The following is a 16,452-nucleotide window of genomic DNA, read 5'->3' as shown; positions in this document are numbered from 1 at the left end:
GAGTAGCTGGGACTACAGGCGCCCGCCACCTCGCCCGGCTAGTTTTTTTTTTTTTTGTATTTTTTAGTAGAGACGGGGTTTCACCGTGTTAGCCAGGATGGTCTCGATCTCCTGACCTCGTGATCCACCCGTCTCGGCCTCCCAAAGTGCTGGGATTACAGGCTTGAGCCACCGCGCCCGGCCGACATAAGTTTTCAATTTGTTTGTTTTAAATACCCAGGAGCACCATTGCTAGATCATATGGTAAGACTGTTTAGTTTGGTAAGAAACTGCCAAACTATCTTCCAAAGTGCCTGTACCATTTTTTGTCCCCAGCAACAACAATGAAACAATTCCTGATGCTCCACATTTTTGTGGGCACTTGGTGTTGTTAATGTTTTAGAGTTTAGCCAGTCTCATCAGGATGCAGTGATATCTTGTTTTATTTGTTTGTTTGTTTGTTTGTTTATTAACTTTTTTATTTTTTTGAGACAGAGTCTCAGTCTGTCACCCAGGCTGGAGTGCAATGGCTCAATCTCGGCTCACTGCAACCTCCCCCTCCCGGGTTCAAGTGATTCTCTGCCTCAGTCTCACCAGTAGCTGGGATTACAGGCACACGTCACCACGCCCCGCTGATTTTGTGTATTTTCAGTAGAGATGTGATTTCACCATGTTGGCCAGGCTGGTCTCGAACTCCTGACCTCAGGTGATCCACCTGCCTCGGCCTCCCAAAGTGCTGGGATTACAGATTTGAGCCACCATGCCTGGCCCTGACTTTGACTTTGTTCTTTTCCTATATTGTGTTGGCTATTCTGAGTCTTTTGCCACTTCATCTAAGCTTTAGAATCAGTTTGTCAATATCCACAAAACAATTTCCTGGAATTTTGATGGAATCAAGTTGGGAAGGAGAGATATCTTGATAATATGAAGCTTTCCTATCCATGAACAGGGAATATCTCTCCATTTTATTTATTTATTTATTTACTTACTTAATTTTGAGACAAGGTCTCACTCGGATGTCCAGGCTGGAGTGCAATGGTACAGTGACAGCTGGCTGCAGCCTCAACCTCCCAGGCTCAGTTGATCTTCCCACTTCAGCCTCCTGAGTAACTGGAACCACAGGTATGTGCCACCACACCAAGCTAATTTTTAAATTTTTAATTTTTTTTGTGGAGAATAAGTCTCATTATGTCGCCCAGACTCATCTCAAACTCTTGGACTCAAGTGATCCTTCTACCTTGGCCTCCCAAAGTGCTGGAATCCTAGGCATGAGCCTAGGTCCCAGGCCTCTCCATTTATTTAATTCTTCTTTGATATCTTTCATCAGAGTCTTGTAGTTTTCCTCATATAGATCTTGCATATTTTGTTATATTCGTTGCACCTAAGTATTTCCATTTCTGGGATGGTAATGTAAATTATAATGTGCTTTCACATTTGTTTATTGCATCACTATTCACAATAGCAAAGACTTGGAACCAACCCAAATGTCCATCAGTGATAGACTGGATTAAGAAAATGTGGCACATATACACCATGGAATATATGCAGCCATAAAAAAGGATGAGTTCAGCTGGGTGCTGTGGCTCACGCCTGTAATCCCAGCACTTTAGGAGGCGGGTCACGAGGTCAGGAGATCGAGATCATCCTGGCTAACACGGTGAAACCCCGTCTCTACTAAAAATACAAAAAATTAGCTGGGCGTGGCAGAGCGCCTGTAGTTCCAGCTACATGGGAGTCTGAGGCAGGAGAATGGCGTGAACCCGGGAGGCGGAGCTTGCAGTGAGCCAAGAGGGCACCACTGCACTCCAGCCTGGGCAACAGAGAAAGACTCTGTCTCAAAATAAAAATTAGCCAGGCATGGTGGTGCGTGACTGTAGTCCCAGATACTTGGGAGGCTGAAGCATGAGAATCACTTGAACTCAATTGGCAAAGGTTGCAGTGAGCCGAGATCAAGCCACTGCACTCCAGCCTGGCGACAGAGTGAGACTCTGTCAAAAAAAAGAGAGAGAGAGAGAGACAGAAAAGGAGAAAGAAAGAAAGAGAAAGAAAGAAAGAAAGAGAGAGAGAGACAGAGAGGGAGGGAGGGAGGGAGGGAAAGAAGCCGAGATCTGGGCTCTGAGAGACAGAGTGATCATTTAAAAATGAAAATTGGATGATATCCAGCACTTTGGAAGGCCAAGGTGGGTGGATCTTGAGGTCAGGAGATCGAGACCATACCGGCTAACACCGTGAAATCCCGTCTCTACTAAAAATACAAAAAATTAGCTGGGTGTGGTGGCAGACACCTGTAGTCCCAGCTGCTTGGGAGGCTGAGGCAGGAGAAGGGTGTGAACCGGGGAGGCGGAGCTTGCAGTGAGCCGAGATTGCACCACTGCACTCCAGCCTGGGCGACAGAGTGAGACTCCATGTCACAAAAAAAAAAAAAAAAGAAAGAAAATTGGATGATATCAACTTCCTTCTTACACTTTTGGATGGCTTGCCACCATGCTCACAGCTGAAGCTGAATCTATTCACAGCCTGCAGGAACCTGCCTGAGTGGGCTCCTGCCCGCCTCTCCAGTGCCATTGCCAGCTCCTCTCCCCTTAGCCCATCAGGTCTCTGCCACACCAGCCCTTTTGGTTCCTGGAATATTCCAAATTTTCTGTTCTCAATGCCAAGAGAAGTGTTTTGCCTCTGAGTAACTCTGACTCCTCCTGAAATGCCCCTTCCCGAGAAAGGTCTTTTCGAATGGCCTCTTCCTGTCCCATCTCCAAGTTTCATTAGGCAGGACCCCATGGTTTTTCTTCTGTGGCGGAGACTGCTTGCTACCCACCAGAAGCCTTTCTCTTCTTCTTTGGTGGTAATGGACTTGTAGCTGGGCATGTCACGTGGTCTACGCTTCCTTTCCCAGGCTCCCTAGCCTTGTCCATATGCTAGGTTCTCTCTAGAGGAATTTTTGTTGTTGTTGTTGCTTTGTTTTTGTTTTCGAGACTGGGTCTCATTCTGTTGCCCAAATTGTAGTGCAGTGGTACAATCTCAGCTCACTGCCTCCCGGGTTCAAGTGATTCTCTTGCCCCAGCCTCCTAAGTAGTTGGGATTACAGGCACCCATCACCACACCTGGCTAAATTTTTTGTATTTTAAGTAGAGACGAGGTTTTGCCATGTTAGCCAGATGGGTCTCAAACTCCTGACCTCAGGTGATCCACCTGCCTTGGCCTCCCAAAGTGCTGGGATTACAGGCGTGAGCCACCGTGCCCAGCCTATAGCAGAATTTGATGGAAGTGACATGTGTCACTATTGGGGGAACACGCCCCCAGTATTTCAACGTAGGTTCTTTCTATTTTCCATAAGTGTCAGCCAGCTGAGAAATAAAGAGAGACAGTACAAAGAGAGAAATTTTACAGCTGGGCCACCAGGGGTGACATAATATATTGGTAGGACTGTGATGCCCGCCTGAGTCTCAGACCAGCAAGTTTTTATTAAGGGTTTCAAAAGGGGAGGGGGTGTAAGAACAGGGAGTAGGTACAAAGATCACATGCTTCAAAGGGCAAAAAGCAGAACCACTAATAAGGGTCTAACAAAGATCCATGCTTCTAAGGGAACAGGACAAAGGGCAAAAGCAGAACCACTAATAAGGGTCCAACAAAGATCACAAGGCAAACGGCAAAAGCAGAACTACTGATAAGGGTTCATCAAAGATGACAGGGCAAAGGGCAAAAGCAGAACCACTGATAAGGGTCTATGTTCGGTGGTGCACATGTCATCTTGATGAACATCTTAAACAACAGAAAACAGGGTTTGAGAGCAGAGAACTGGTCTGACCACAAATTTACCAGGGCGGAGTTTTCCCAACCTTCATAAGCCTGCAGGTTCTGCAGGTGACCAGGCTTATTTCAGTCCTTATCTCAACTGCTCAAGACAGACATTCCCAGAGCAACCGTTTATAGACCTCCCCCCAGGAATGCATTCCTTTCCCAGGGTATTAATATTAATATTCCTTACTAGGAAAAGAATTTAGCGATATGTTTCCTGCTTGCACGTCCGTTTATAGGCTCTCTGCAAGAAGAAAGTACGGCTCTTTTGCCCGACCCCGCAGGCAGTCAGACCTTATGGTTGTCTTCCCTTGTTCCCTAAAAATCACTATTATTCTATTCTTTTTCAAGGTGCACTGATTTCATATTGTTCAAACACATATGTTTTACAATCAATTTGTACAGTTAACACAATTATCACAGTAGTCCTGAGGTGATGTACATCCTCAGCTTATGAAGATAACAGGATTAAGAGATTAAAGACAGCATAATAAATTATAAAAGTATTATTTGAGAACTGATAAATGTCCATATTAAGATGAAATCTTCACAATTTATGTTCCTCTGCCACAGCTCCAGCTGGTTCCTCCACTTGGGGTCCATGACTTCATGTAACATGCCACTTTCTGGACTGGCTCATAGAAGTTCCCATGCATGCCTGCCATGGTCTTTTCCCCATTCTGGGGCTAGAATGGCCACAACCAGAGGCTCGTGGAGGCTTTGTGTAGATGGCAGCTCTGATGTCAGCCTGAGGCCTTGGATGACAGTAGTGGACAGAGATCCCCACCAATCTGGAACTCCTACACTAAACTGTTATATGAGAGAGAATCCAACATTTGTTTCAGCAGCTTGGCCTACCCCAATGAAAACACCATCTAATTCCATTCAGATGCTGTCAGAAAGCATGGAGCAGAAAGGAAGGTGACATGGAGGGAGCTTCGAGTCTGAGCAGAAGATTAAGCTAGTGTTGAATATTTCCAATAACAACACTTAGGGGTGTGGAATAAAATATCTGACTCCATCACAAATGTAGAATTAAGGGAACTTGTAAGGAAGAAATGGAAATCTCCAAGCACCAGAAGCAAAGAGGAACCTGGACCCCAGAGAAGCAGCCTGTGAGCTGGGAAGTTGGCACCCCCAGGGTGATGGTGGCGTTGGGGGATTTATGTTTTGTTTTTTGCTGTCGTTTGCTTGCTTTGCTTTCAGTGACTAAAAAATAACATTCATCGAGCACTTTCTATATGCCAGTCATTGTCCTAAACTCTTCACATGTATCTACTCTTTTAATCATCACAACCTTCCAAGGGAGGTGCTGTAATTTCCCCATTTTGCAGGTCAGGAGATGGAAGAACACAGAAGTTATGTCACTTGTCTGTGGCCTTGCAGATGGAAAGAGGTAGAGCCAGGACTTGAACCCAGAACGTCTTGCTTCTGAGTCGGTGTCCTGAAGCAGCATGTGTTACTACCATATGCCAGTGTGATAAGAAGAAATATGAATAACAGTTTAGTTAAGATCAGCTTTCACCTGGGGATCAATGATCCTGGCACAGTGTCCATCACAACACAATGCATCCTGTGGCCCACAGAATCTAAGGAGGCTGATGCAACTGCATTAAGCCAGGAGACAGATCTCTGTTCCTGCTGCTTTCCAGGCTGTCCACAGCTCTGCCAGACAAGTCTCACTGAGGTCTGGGAGAGAGAAAATATTCAAATTATTTTGTATTCCTGGCTGGGTGCAGTGGCTCACTCTTGTAATCCCACACCGCAGGAGGCTGAGGCAGGAGGATTGCTTGAGGCCAGGAGTTCAAGACCAGCATGGACAACATAGCAAGACACTGTGTATTAGTCTGTTCTCACACTGCTAATAAAGACATCCCTGAGATTGGGTTATTTGTAAAGTAAAGGAGTTTAATTGACTCATAGTTCCACATGGCTGGAGAGGCCTCACAATCATAATGGAAGGTGAATGAGGAACAAAATCATGTCTCACATGGCATCAGGCAAGAGAGAGCATATGCAGGAGAACTCCCCTTTATAAAACCATCAGATCTCATGAGACTTATTCACTATCACAAGAACAGCACAGGAAAAACCTGCCCCCGTGATTCAATTACCTCCCATTAGGTCCCTCCCATGACATGTGGGGATTATTACAATTCAAGGTGAGACTTCTGTGGGGACACAGAGCCAAACAATGTCATTCTGCCCTGGCCCCTCCCAAATCTCATGTTCTCACATTTCAAAACCAATCATGCCTACCCAACAGTTCCCCAAAGCCTTAACTCATTTCCACATTAACTCAAAAGTCCACAGTACAAAGTCTCATCTGAGACAATGCAAGTGCTTTCTGCTTAAGAGCCTGTAAAAACAAAAGTAAGTTAGTTACTTACCAAATACAATGGGGGTACAGGCATTGGGTAAATACGCTCATTCCAAATGGGAGAAATTGGTCAAAATGAAGAGGCTACAGGCCCCATGCAAACCTGAAATGCAGCGGGGCAGCCACATCTTAAAGCTCTGAAGGCCGGGCGCGGTGGCTCAAGCCTGTAATCCCAGCACTTTGGGAGGCCGAGACGGGCGAATCACAGGGTCAGGAGATCGAGACCATCCTGGCTAACCCGGTGAAACCCCGTCTCTACTAAAAAGTACAAAAAACCAGCCGGGCGAGGTGGCGGGCGCCTGTAGTCCCAGCTACTCGGGAGGCTGAGGCAGGAGAATGGCGTAAACCCGGGAGGCGGAGCTTGTAGTGAGCTGAGATCTGGCCACTGCACTCCAGCCTGGGCGACAGAGCGAGACTCCGTCTCAAAAAAAAAAAAAAAAAAAAGCTCTGAAATGATCTCCTTTGACTCCAATTCTCACACCCACATCATGCTGATGCAACAAGTGAGCTCCCATGTCCTTGAGCAGCTCTACCCCTTTGGCTTTGCAGGGTACAGTTCCTGTCCTGGCTGCTTTCATGGGCTGGTGTTGAGTGTCTGCAACTTTTCCAGGTGCACAGTGCAAGTTGTGGGTGGATCTACCATTCTGGGGTCTGGAGGATAGTGGCCCTTTTCTCACAGCTCCACTAGGCAGTGCCCCAGTGGAGACTCTGTGAACGGGCTCCCACCCCACATTTCCCTTCCTCACTGCCCTAACAGAGGTTCTTCATGAGGGCTCCGCCCCTGCAGCACAGCTCTGCCTGGACATCCAGGCATTTCCATACATCCTCTGAAATCTAGGTGGAGGTTCCCAAACCTCAATTCTTGACTTCTGTGCACCTGCAGGCTTAACACCATGTGGAAGCTGCCAAGGACTGAGCTTACCCCCTCTGTAGCCATGGCCTAAGCTATACCTTGGCCCCTTTTTGCCATAGCTGGAGCAGCTGGGATGCAGGGCACCAAGTCCCTAGGCTGCATAGAGCACAGGAGCCCTGGGCACAGCACATGAAACCATTTTTTTCCTTCTAGGCCTCCAGGCCTGTGTAAGAGGGCCTGTGGAGAAGGTCTCTGACATGTCCTAGAAACATTTTCCCCATTGTCTTGATGATTAACATTTGGTTCCTTGTTACTTATGCAAATTTTTGCAGCCAGCTTGAATTTCTCCTCAGAAAAGCGTTTTGTTTTTGTTTTTGTTTTTTTTCTACAGCATTGTCAGGCTGCAAATGTTCTGAACTTTTATGCTCTGCTTCTCTTTTAAACACAAGTTCCAATTCCAAACCATATCTTTGTGAATACATAAATACACAAAGCTGAATGCTTTTAACAGCACCCAAATCATCTCTTGAATGCTTTGCTTCTTAGAAATTTCTTCTGCCAGATATGCTAAATCATCTCTCTCAAGTTCAAAATTCCACAGATCTCTAGGGCAGGAGAAAAATGCTACCACTCTCTTTGTTAATACATAGCAAGAGTCACCTTTATTATAGTTCCCAACAAGTTCCTCATCCCCGTCTGAGATAACCTTTGGTGAAAATCATTCAACAAGTATCTAGAAAGTTCCAAACTTTCCCACATCTTCTTGTCTTCTTCTGAGTCCTCCAAACTGTTCCAACCTCTGCCTGTTATCCAGTTCCAAAGTCGCTTACATATTTTTGAGTTATCTTTACAGTAGCACCCCACTCTACTGGTACCAATTTACTGTAATAGTTTGTTCTCACACTGCTAATAAAGGCATACCCAAGACTGGGTAATTTATAAAGTAAAGAGGTTTAATGGACTTACAGTTTCACATGGCTGGGGAGGCCTCACAATCATGGCAGAAGGCAAACAACGAGCAAAGTCATATCTTATATGACAGCAGGCAAGAGAGAGCATGTGCAGGGGAATTCTTCTTTGTAAAACCATCAGATCTCATGAGACTTATTCACTATCAAGAGAACAGCACAGGAAAAACCTGCCTCAATTCAATTACCTCCCACCAGGTCCCTCTTACAACATGTGGGGATTATTACAATTCAGAGTGAGATTTGGGTGGGGACACAGAGCCAAACCATATCACCCCATCTCTATTAAAAAATATATATGTAGGCCAGGCGTGGTGGCTCACACCTGCAATCCCAGCACTTCGGGAGGCCAAGGCATGTGGATCACGAGGTCAGGAATTCGAGATCAGCCTGACCAACATGGTGAAACCCAGTCTCTACTAAAAATACAAAAATTAGCTGGGCGTGGTGGCACGCACCTGTAATCCCAGCTACTAGGGAGGCTGAGGCAGGAGAATGGCTTGAACAAGGGAGGCAGAGGTTGCAGTGAGCCGAAATCGAGCCACTGCATTCCAGGCTGGGCAACAGAGCGAGACTATGGAGGGGGGTGATTAGATCATGAGGCTACATTCCTTATAAATGGAATTGTTGTCTGTATAAAAGAGGCCTCAGGGAGTTCCCTCACCCCTTCCATCATGTGAGAACATGTGAGACTGTGCAATCTATGAACCAGAAAGCAGGTCTTCACCAGATGCAGAACCTGACAGTGCCTTGATCTTAGACTTCCCAGCCTCCAGAACTTTGGGAAATACATTTCTGTTGTTTACAAGCCACCCAGTCTATGGTATTTTGTTGCAGCAGCTCTAACAGACTAAAACAGCAGAAGCAACTACGAGAACACTTCAATGGAACACAGCCCTTCTCAACATGCTCATAGCCAAATGAAGAAACAACTTCCCATAAGCAAGAATGAGCAGCCAGCCACCAAGAGCATTACCTCCTTTAGGGGCTAACTCATGTTTCTGGGTAGACGCTTTATAAGGAGTCTCAACAGGCTGGGTGCAGTGGCTCACGCCTGTAATCCCAGAACTTTGAGAGGCAGAGGTGGGAGGATCACTTCAGCTCAGGAGTTCAAGACCAGCCTGGGCAACATGGCAAAGCCCTGTCTCTACCAAAAATACAGAAAATTAGCCTGGCGTGGTGGTATGCACCTGTAGTCCCAGCTACTTAAGAGGCTGAGGTGAGAGGATTGCTTTTGAGCCTGGGAGGCAGAGGTTACAGTGGGCCAAGATCTCGCCACTGCATTCCAGCCTAGGTGACAGAGTGAGACCCCATTTAAAAAAAAAAAACCGGCCGGGCGCAGTGGCTCAAGCCTGTAATCCCAGCACTTTGGGAGGCCGAGACGGGGGGATCACGAGGTCAGGAGATCGAGACCATCCTGGCTGACATGGTGAAACTCCGTCTCTACTAAAAAAGACAGAAAACTAGCCGGGCGAGGTGGCGGGCGCCTGTAGTCCCAGCTGCTCGGGAGGCTGAGGCAGGAGAATGGCGTGAACCCAGGAGGCGGAGCTTGCAGTGAGCTGAGATCCGGCCACTGCACTACAGCCTGGGCGGCAGAGCGAGACTCCATCTCAAAAACAAACAAACAAACAAACAAAAAGTCTCAACAACTTGTTATTTTCTCAACAACTTAACATTATTTTAATGTTATAATTAAACTCAGGGTTATTTTATAGCATATGAAAACTGCTTTTGAAATTCATCTTGGAGAAGACATGAGAGAGAATAACTAACAACAGATTTAATTTTTTTTTTAAGACAGAGTCTCACTCTGTTGCCCAGGCTGGAGTGTAGTGGGGCAATCTTGACTCACTGCAACCTCCGCCTCCTGGGTTCAAGCGATTTTCCTGCCTCAGCCTCTCGAGTAGCTGGGATTACAGGCGCCTGCCACTACGTCCGGCTAATTTTTGTATTTTTAGCAGAGACGGGGTTTCACCATGTTGGCCAGGCTGGTCTTGAACTCCTGACCTCAAGTGATCTGCCCACCTTGGCCTCCCAAAGTACTGGGATTACAGGCGTGAGCCACCGAGCCTGGCCTAATGACAAATTTAAAAAGAACCATGGGCTAGGCACAGTGGCTCACATCTGTAATCTCAGCACTTTGAGAGGCTGAGGCAAGTGGATTGCTTGAACCCAAGAGTTCACAACCAGCCTGGGCAACATGGCAAGACCACATCTCTATTTTTAAAAAATAATAAATTAGCCAGGCATAGTGGCACATACCTGTGGCCCCAACTACTTGGGAGGCTGATGTGGGAGGATCACTTGAGCCCAGGAGGTCAATGTGGCAATGAGCCATGATTATGCCACTGTACCCTGGCCTGCTGGCCTGGGCAACAGAGTAAGATCCTGTCAAAAAAAAAAAAAAGAACAAGAAAATCAAGCAATACTACTACAGTATCATATCAGTCAAAGGCTAATCAGGAGACAGAATCCACAGTCATTTGAACAGCAAAAGTCCAACATAAGGAGTTATTAGGGGATTGAAATCATGCGGGATTGACTCATGAGAGTTGAAGAGAACACTACAGAACGAAAACACAGGCCAGGTGCGGTGGCTCATACCTGTAATCCCAGCACTTTGGAAGGCCGAGGTGAGCGAATTGCTTGAGACTAGGAGTTCGAGACCACCCTAGGCAACATGGTGAAACCCTGTCTCTATACAAAGTTTTTTTTTTTTGTTTTTTTGTTTTTTTGTTTTTTTTTGAGACGGGGTCTTGCTCTGTCACCCAGGCTGGAGTGCAGTGGCCGGATCTCAGCTCACTGCAAGCTCCGCCTCCCAGGTTTACGCCATTCTCCTGTCTCAGCCTCCCGAGTAGCTGGGACTACAGGTGCCCGCCACCTCGCCCGGCTAGTTTTTTGTATTTTTTAGTAGAGACGGGGTTTCACCGTGCTAGCCAGGATGGTCTCGATCTCCTGACCTCGTGATCCGCCCGTCTCGGCCTCCCAAAGTGCTGGGATTACAGGCTTGAGCCACCGCGCCCGGCCTATACAAAGTTTTAAAAGTCAGCTGGGTGTGGTGGCATGTGCCTGTAGTCCCAGCTAACTGGGAAGCTGAGGTGGGAGGACCGCTTGAGTTCCTGAAGTCAAGGCTGTAGTGAGCTGTGATCACACCATGCACTCCAGCCTGGGCGACAAAGTAAGGTCCTGTCTCAAAAAAAAAAAAAAAAAAAAAAGAAAAGAAAGAAAGAAATAGCAGATAGAAGGATAGAGGTAGAAGCCGCTGCCCTGAGGGCTAACATAGAGCACCCAAGGAAGAGCCCCACTCCAAGCCAGGGATCCAGACCACGCTGGAGAGAGCAAGGCCATGGCTGATGAGACATTTGAAGTGCCTTGGGCAACACTGTAAAACTGCCAGAGGCTATGCCAGGGGAAGCTGCTGGCTGCTGGGTGCTGCTGGTCACTGAATGGTCAGGAATTGGGAGCTGGAGAAGCTGATCTCAGCAGGATCTGGTCCCTGGAAAAACTATTATGTGTCGGCCTGATGGTATGGAAAGCTGTGGCCTGCAGGAAGGAGCCTGGGGTGGAAAACTCTGCCTACCCAAGAGCTGAGCGCCACATAAAGTGGGTGCTGCGCTTGTCTCCTCCAGTGTCTCTTCAGCGCCCTCTATTGATGAGGCTGAGGACGGGATTTCTAGCAAGACGGGCTTCTATAAGCAGTGGAGATGGAAGTCAACTGAACTGTGTAGTTTACCTGTCAGATCCTAAAGCCAAAGGGGAAAACTTTACTCAGTGGATGTGAGCTCCCACTCAAGGAAGTTGCTCCTTGGTTTTACTACTCTAGGCTTCAAAGATGGTAGGAGGGGCCGGGCATGGTGGCTCACACCTGTAATCCCAGCGCTTTGGAAGGCCAAGCTGGGTGGATCACCTGAGATCGGGAGTTTGAGACCAGCCTGGCCAACATGGTGAAACCCTATATCTACTAAAAAGGCAAAAATTAGAAGGGCGAGGTGGCGTGTGTCTGTAGTTCCAGCTACTTGGGAGGCTGAGGCAGGAGGACCACTTGAACCTAGGAATCAATGCAAAATGATTTATTATGTGATGATTTAAAATCTGTTGAAATGAAACTGATCTGTTTCGTCTACAAAGAGCAGACCGCAGAAATTTGACAGGGACATCAGAGTTATGGTGAGAAACAGGTGGATGAGTGGCAGGACCTGATTACTGGTGGGATCATGCCAAGATAATTTTCCAGCTGAAGCAGAGGGGAAACATTCCACTGACCTATAGATGAAGCCAAGGCTGGTGTTGGAGATGCTGGCAGCTCTGTTCTGGACTTTATGTCAAAGAAATCATATTGTATGTTTCTTTTGCTATTTCCATGCTTAGTTCATTGGGGAAAGTACAAAAGAAATTGCACCATAGTGAAAGCCATTTGAAGTTAGATGAAAAACAATGGCTAAACTCTTCCAACATCTTTAGAAAATGCAGACGTAATGAGGAGGTCTTTCAACCTCAGTTTTCTAACACATCTGAAAGCCTTTGCACCACCTGGGAAGCCTCCTTATTTTACTATCAGGGAACAATAAGACAGGATCTTAACTCATAGGAATTTCTTCTGTCTCCAGAGCCTGAATCCTCTGAATTATTTTTTAAACTTAAACTTGCACGTACAAAGTTTTTGTCATGACACACTTTCTTTCTTTCTTCTTTCTTTCTTTCGTTCATTCTTTCTTTTCTCTTTCTTTCTTTCTTTCTTTCTTTCTTTCTTTCTTTCTTTCTTTCTTTCTTTCTTTCTTTCTTTCTTTCTTTCTTTCTTTCTTTTTCTCTCTCTCTGTCTCTCTCTCTCTCTTTTTTTTTTTTTGAGACAGAGTCTTGCTCTGTGGCCCAAGCTGGAGTACAATGGCATGACCTCGGCTCACTGCATCCTCTGCCCCCCGGGTTCAGGCGATTCTCCTGCCTCAGCCTCCTGAGTAGCTGGTATTATAGGTGTGCACCACCACGCCCGCCTAGTTTTTGTATTTTTAGTAGAGATAGGGGCTTCACCATGTTGGTCAGGCTGGTCTCGAACTTCTGACCTTGTGATCCACCCGCCTCAGCCTCCCAAAGTGCTGGGATTACAGGTGTGAGCCACCGCACCCAGCCTCTTTCTTTCTTTCCTCCTTCCTTCCTTCCTTCCTTCCTTCTTTCCTTCCTTCCTTCCTTCCTTTCTTTCTTCCTTTCTTTCTTTCTTTCTTTTCTCTTTCTTTCTTTCTTTCTCTCTCTCTTTTTTCCTTCCTCCCTCCCTCCCTCCTTCCTTCTCTTTCTCCTTCCTTCTTTCCTTCCTTCCTTCCTTCCTTCCTTCCTTCCTTCCTTCCTTCCTTCCTTCCTTTCTTTCTTTCTTTCTTTCTTTCTTTCTTTCTTTCTTTCTTTCTTTCTCTCTCTCTTTCTTTCTCCTTCCTTCCTTCCTTTCTTCCTTCTCTCTTTCTTTCTTTCTTTTTCTTTCTTTCTCTCTCTCTCTTTCTTTTTTTTTGAGACAGAGTCTCACTCTGTCATCCAGGCTGGAGTGCAACGGCACAATCTCAGCTCACTGCAACCTCCACCTCCCAGATTCAAGCGATTCTCCTGTCTCAGTCTCCCAAGGAGCTGGGATTACAGGCGCCTGCCACCACACTCTACTAATTTTTATAGTTTTGTTAGAGATGGGGTTTCACCATGTTGGCCAGACTGGTCTCAAACTCCTGACTTTAGGTGTCCACCCTCCTTGACCTCCTAAAGTGCTGGGATTACAGGTGTGAGCCACTGCATCCGGCCGACACAAAGACTTTCATGTTATTTCTGGAATAAGAAAAACAGCTATGGAAAAAATATATCAACAGCATACTGTATACAACATTTTTTTAAAAATAGAGATTAATGAGTTATGAAAATAATATGTAAGCCTGGACACAATGGCTCATGCCTGTAATCCCATCACTTTGGGAGGCCAAGGAGGGAGGATCATTTGAGCCCAGGAGTTTGAGACTAGCCTGGGCAACATGGTGAAATCCTGTCTCTGCAAAAAATTTAAAAATTACCAGGGCATGGTGGCAGCACCTGTAGTGTTAGCTACTCAGGAGGATGAGAAAGGAAGATTGCTTGAGCCCAGGAGTCTGGGGTTGCAGAGAGCTATGATCCTGCCACTGCATTCTGCCTGGGTGACAGAGTAAGACCCTGTCTCTAAATTTAAAAAAAGAAAAAAAGTAAGAAAAGAAAATATCATGTAAATGGTGAGCTAAGCCAGATTTCTTGAATGAACAGTGCTTGTCACAGTGATTTCCACTTCCCCATTCTATGTGCTTTTGTTCTTTTTTGTACAAAGAGATCGTACTCTGATGTCATTTATGTAATTAAAAATAAAAGAATAAAAACCAAATTAAGAACATTTTCTATTTATAAAATCGGAAGAAATAATATTTTTACATTTCTAATTAAAACTCTAAGTGCGCTGGGTGCAGTGGCTCACACCTGTAATCCCACCACTCTTGAGAGTACAAGGTGGGTGGATCACTTGAGTTGGTCAACTCTTGAGCTGGTCAAGAGTTCAAGACCAGCCTGGCCAACATGGCGAAATCCCACCTCTACTAAAAATACAAAAATTAGCTGGGTGAGGTGGTGCGCGCCTGTAATCCCAGCTACTCAGGAGGCTGAAGCAGGAGAATTGCTTAAAGCCAGGAGGCAGAGGCTGCAGTGAGCCGAGATCATGCCACTATACTCCAGCCTGGTCGACAGAGGGAGACTCCATTTAAAAACAAACAAACAAACAAAAAACCTCTAAGTGCATGTTTCTAATACAAGCCCTAATCTAGATTACAAGTGAACTGTAATCAAAACAGTGGAGTATGAGACAGGAAATCTACCTGTAAGCACTATACGAATGATACTTCTGAGAGAAAACATAGGAGAAAATACTTGTGATCTTAGTGAAGGGATCATTTTCTTAGTTATGACACCAAAAAGCATGATCCATAAAAGAAAACAGTATAAACTGGAATTCACCAAAATTAAAAACTTTAACTCTTGGCTGGGCGTGGTGGCTCACGCCTGTAATCCCAGCACTTTGGGAGGCTGAGGCAGGAGGGTCACGAGGTCAGGAGATCGAGACCATCCTGGCTAACATGGTGAAACCCCGTTTCTACTAAAAATACAAAAAAATTAGTTGGGCATAGTGGCACACGCCTGTAGTGCCAGCTACTCGGGAGGCTGAGGCAGGAGAATCACTTGAACCCGGGAGGCTGACGTTACAGTGAGCCGAGATCGCACCACTGCACTTCAGCCTGGGTGACAGAGCAAGACTCCATCTCAAAAAAAAAAACCACAAAAAATCTTTAGCTCTTTAAAATACACTGTTATGAACATAAAAAGACAAGTCACAGACTGGGAGAAAATATTTGCAAAACATATGTCTGACAAAAGACTTGGACTTAGAATGTATTAAAATATATAACTCAGTAACAATAATTCATTTTTAAATGGAGATGATTGGCTGGGTGCAGTGGCTCACACCTGTAATCCCAGCACTTTGAGAGGCTGAGGCAGGTGGAACACTTGAGGTCAGGAGCTCAGGACCACTCTGGCCAGCATGGTGAAACCCGTCTCTACTAAAAATACAAAAAATTAGCTGGGTGTGGCGGTGCGCACCTGTTGCCCCAGCTACTTGGGAGGCTGAGGCAGGAGAATCACTTGAACCTGGCAGGCGAAGGTTTCAGTGAGCTGAGATCGCACCACTGCACTCCAGCCTGGGCGACAGAGCGAGACTCTGTCTCAAAAAACAAAACAAAGCAACAACAAAACAAAACAACAAAAAAACCGGAGATGATGTGAACAGACACCATACCAAGGAAGGTATATATGTGATAAGTTAGCAAATAAAATATACTCAATGTCATTAGTCATTAGGGAAATGCAAATTTAAACCACAATGACTTACCTGGTAGGGGAGATACCATGATCACGTAGGTGGTTTTCCCAGGGTAAGGCTCATTCATTGCACTCCAGGTGTGCTGACCCCTGTAATTTCCCTAAACGCAGGAAACTCAACTGCATTGTTTGTGGTAGTGGGGGACTGCACTTGCGCTTGCTCCTGTGGCAAATTTCTTTGTTTTCTTTTCTTTTTTCTTCTTCTCTTTTTTTCTTTTTTTCTTTTTTTTTTTTTTTTTTTTGAGATGGAGACTTGTCCTGTCACCCAGGGTGGAATGCAGTGGTGCAATCTTGGCTCACTGCAACCTCCACCTCCCGGGTTCCAGCGATTCTCCCGCCTCAGCTTCCTGAGTAGCTGGGATGACAGGTGCATGCCACCATGCCTGGCTAATTTTTTGTATCTTTAGTAGAGACGGGGTTTCACCACATTGGCCAGGCTAGTCTCGAACTCCTGACTTCATGATTTGCCCGCCTCGGCCTCCCAAAGTGCCAGGATTACAGGCATGAGCTACCATGCCTGGCTTCCTGTGTCAAATTTCATTTTTTTTAAAAAAGAAAAAGAA

General features: G+C 45.9%; 1 non-coding gene across 1 annotated transcript; it reads left to right on the top strand.

Moving 5' to 3' along the window:
* The first annotated feature begins 15,891 nt into the window (after nt 1-15,891).
* Nucleotides 15,892-16,055, top strand: LOC112607528. Its single transcript, XR_003115857.1, has one exon. It is a non-coding gene; the product is annotated as a U1 spliceosomal RNA (small nuclear RNA).
* Nucleotides 16,056-16,452: the final 397 nt, after the last annotated feature.

Source organism: Theropithecus gelada, chromosome 14 (assembly GCF_003255815.1).
Source record: "Theropithecus gelada isolate Dixy chromosome 14, Tgel_1.0, whole genome shotgun sequence".
Lineage (NCBI taxonomy): Eukaryota > Metazoa > Chordata > Mammalia > Primates > Cercopithecidae > Theropithecus > Theropithecus gelada.
The sequence above is the reverse complement of the archived record's forward strand: the minus strand, read 5'-3'. Positions and strand labels throughout refer to the sequence as shown.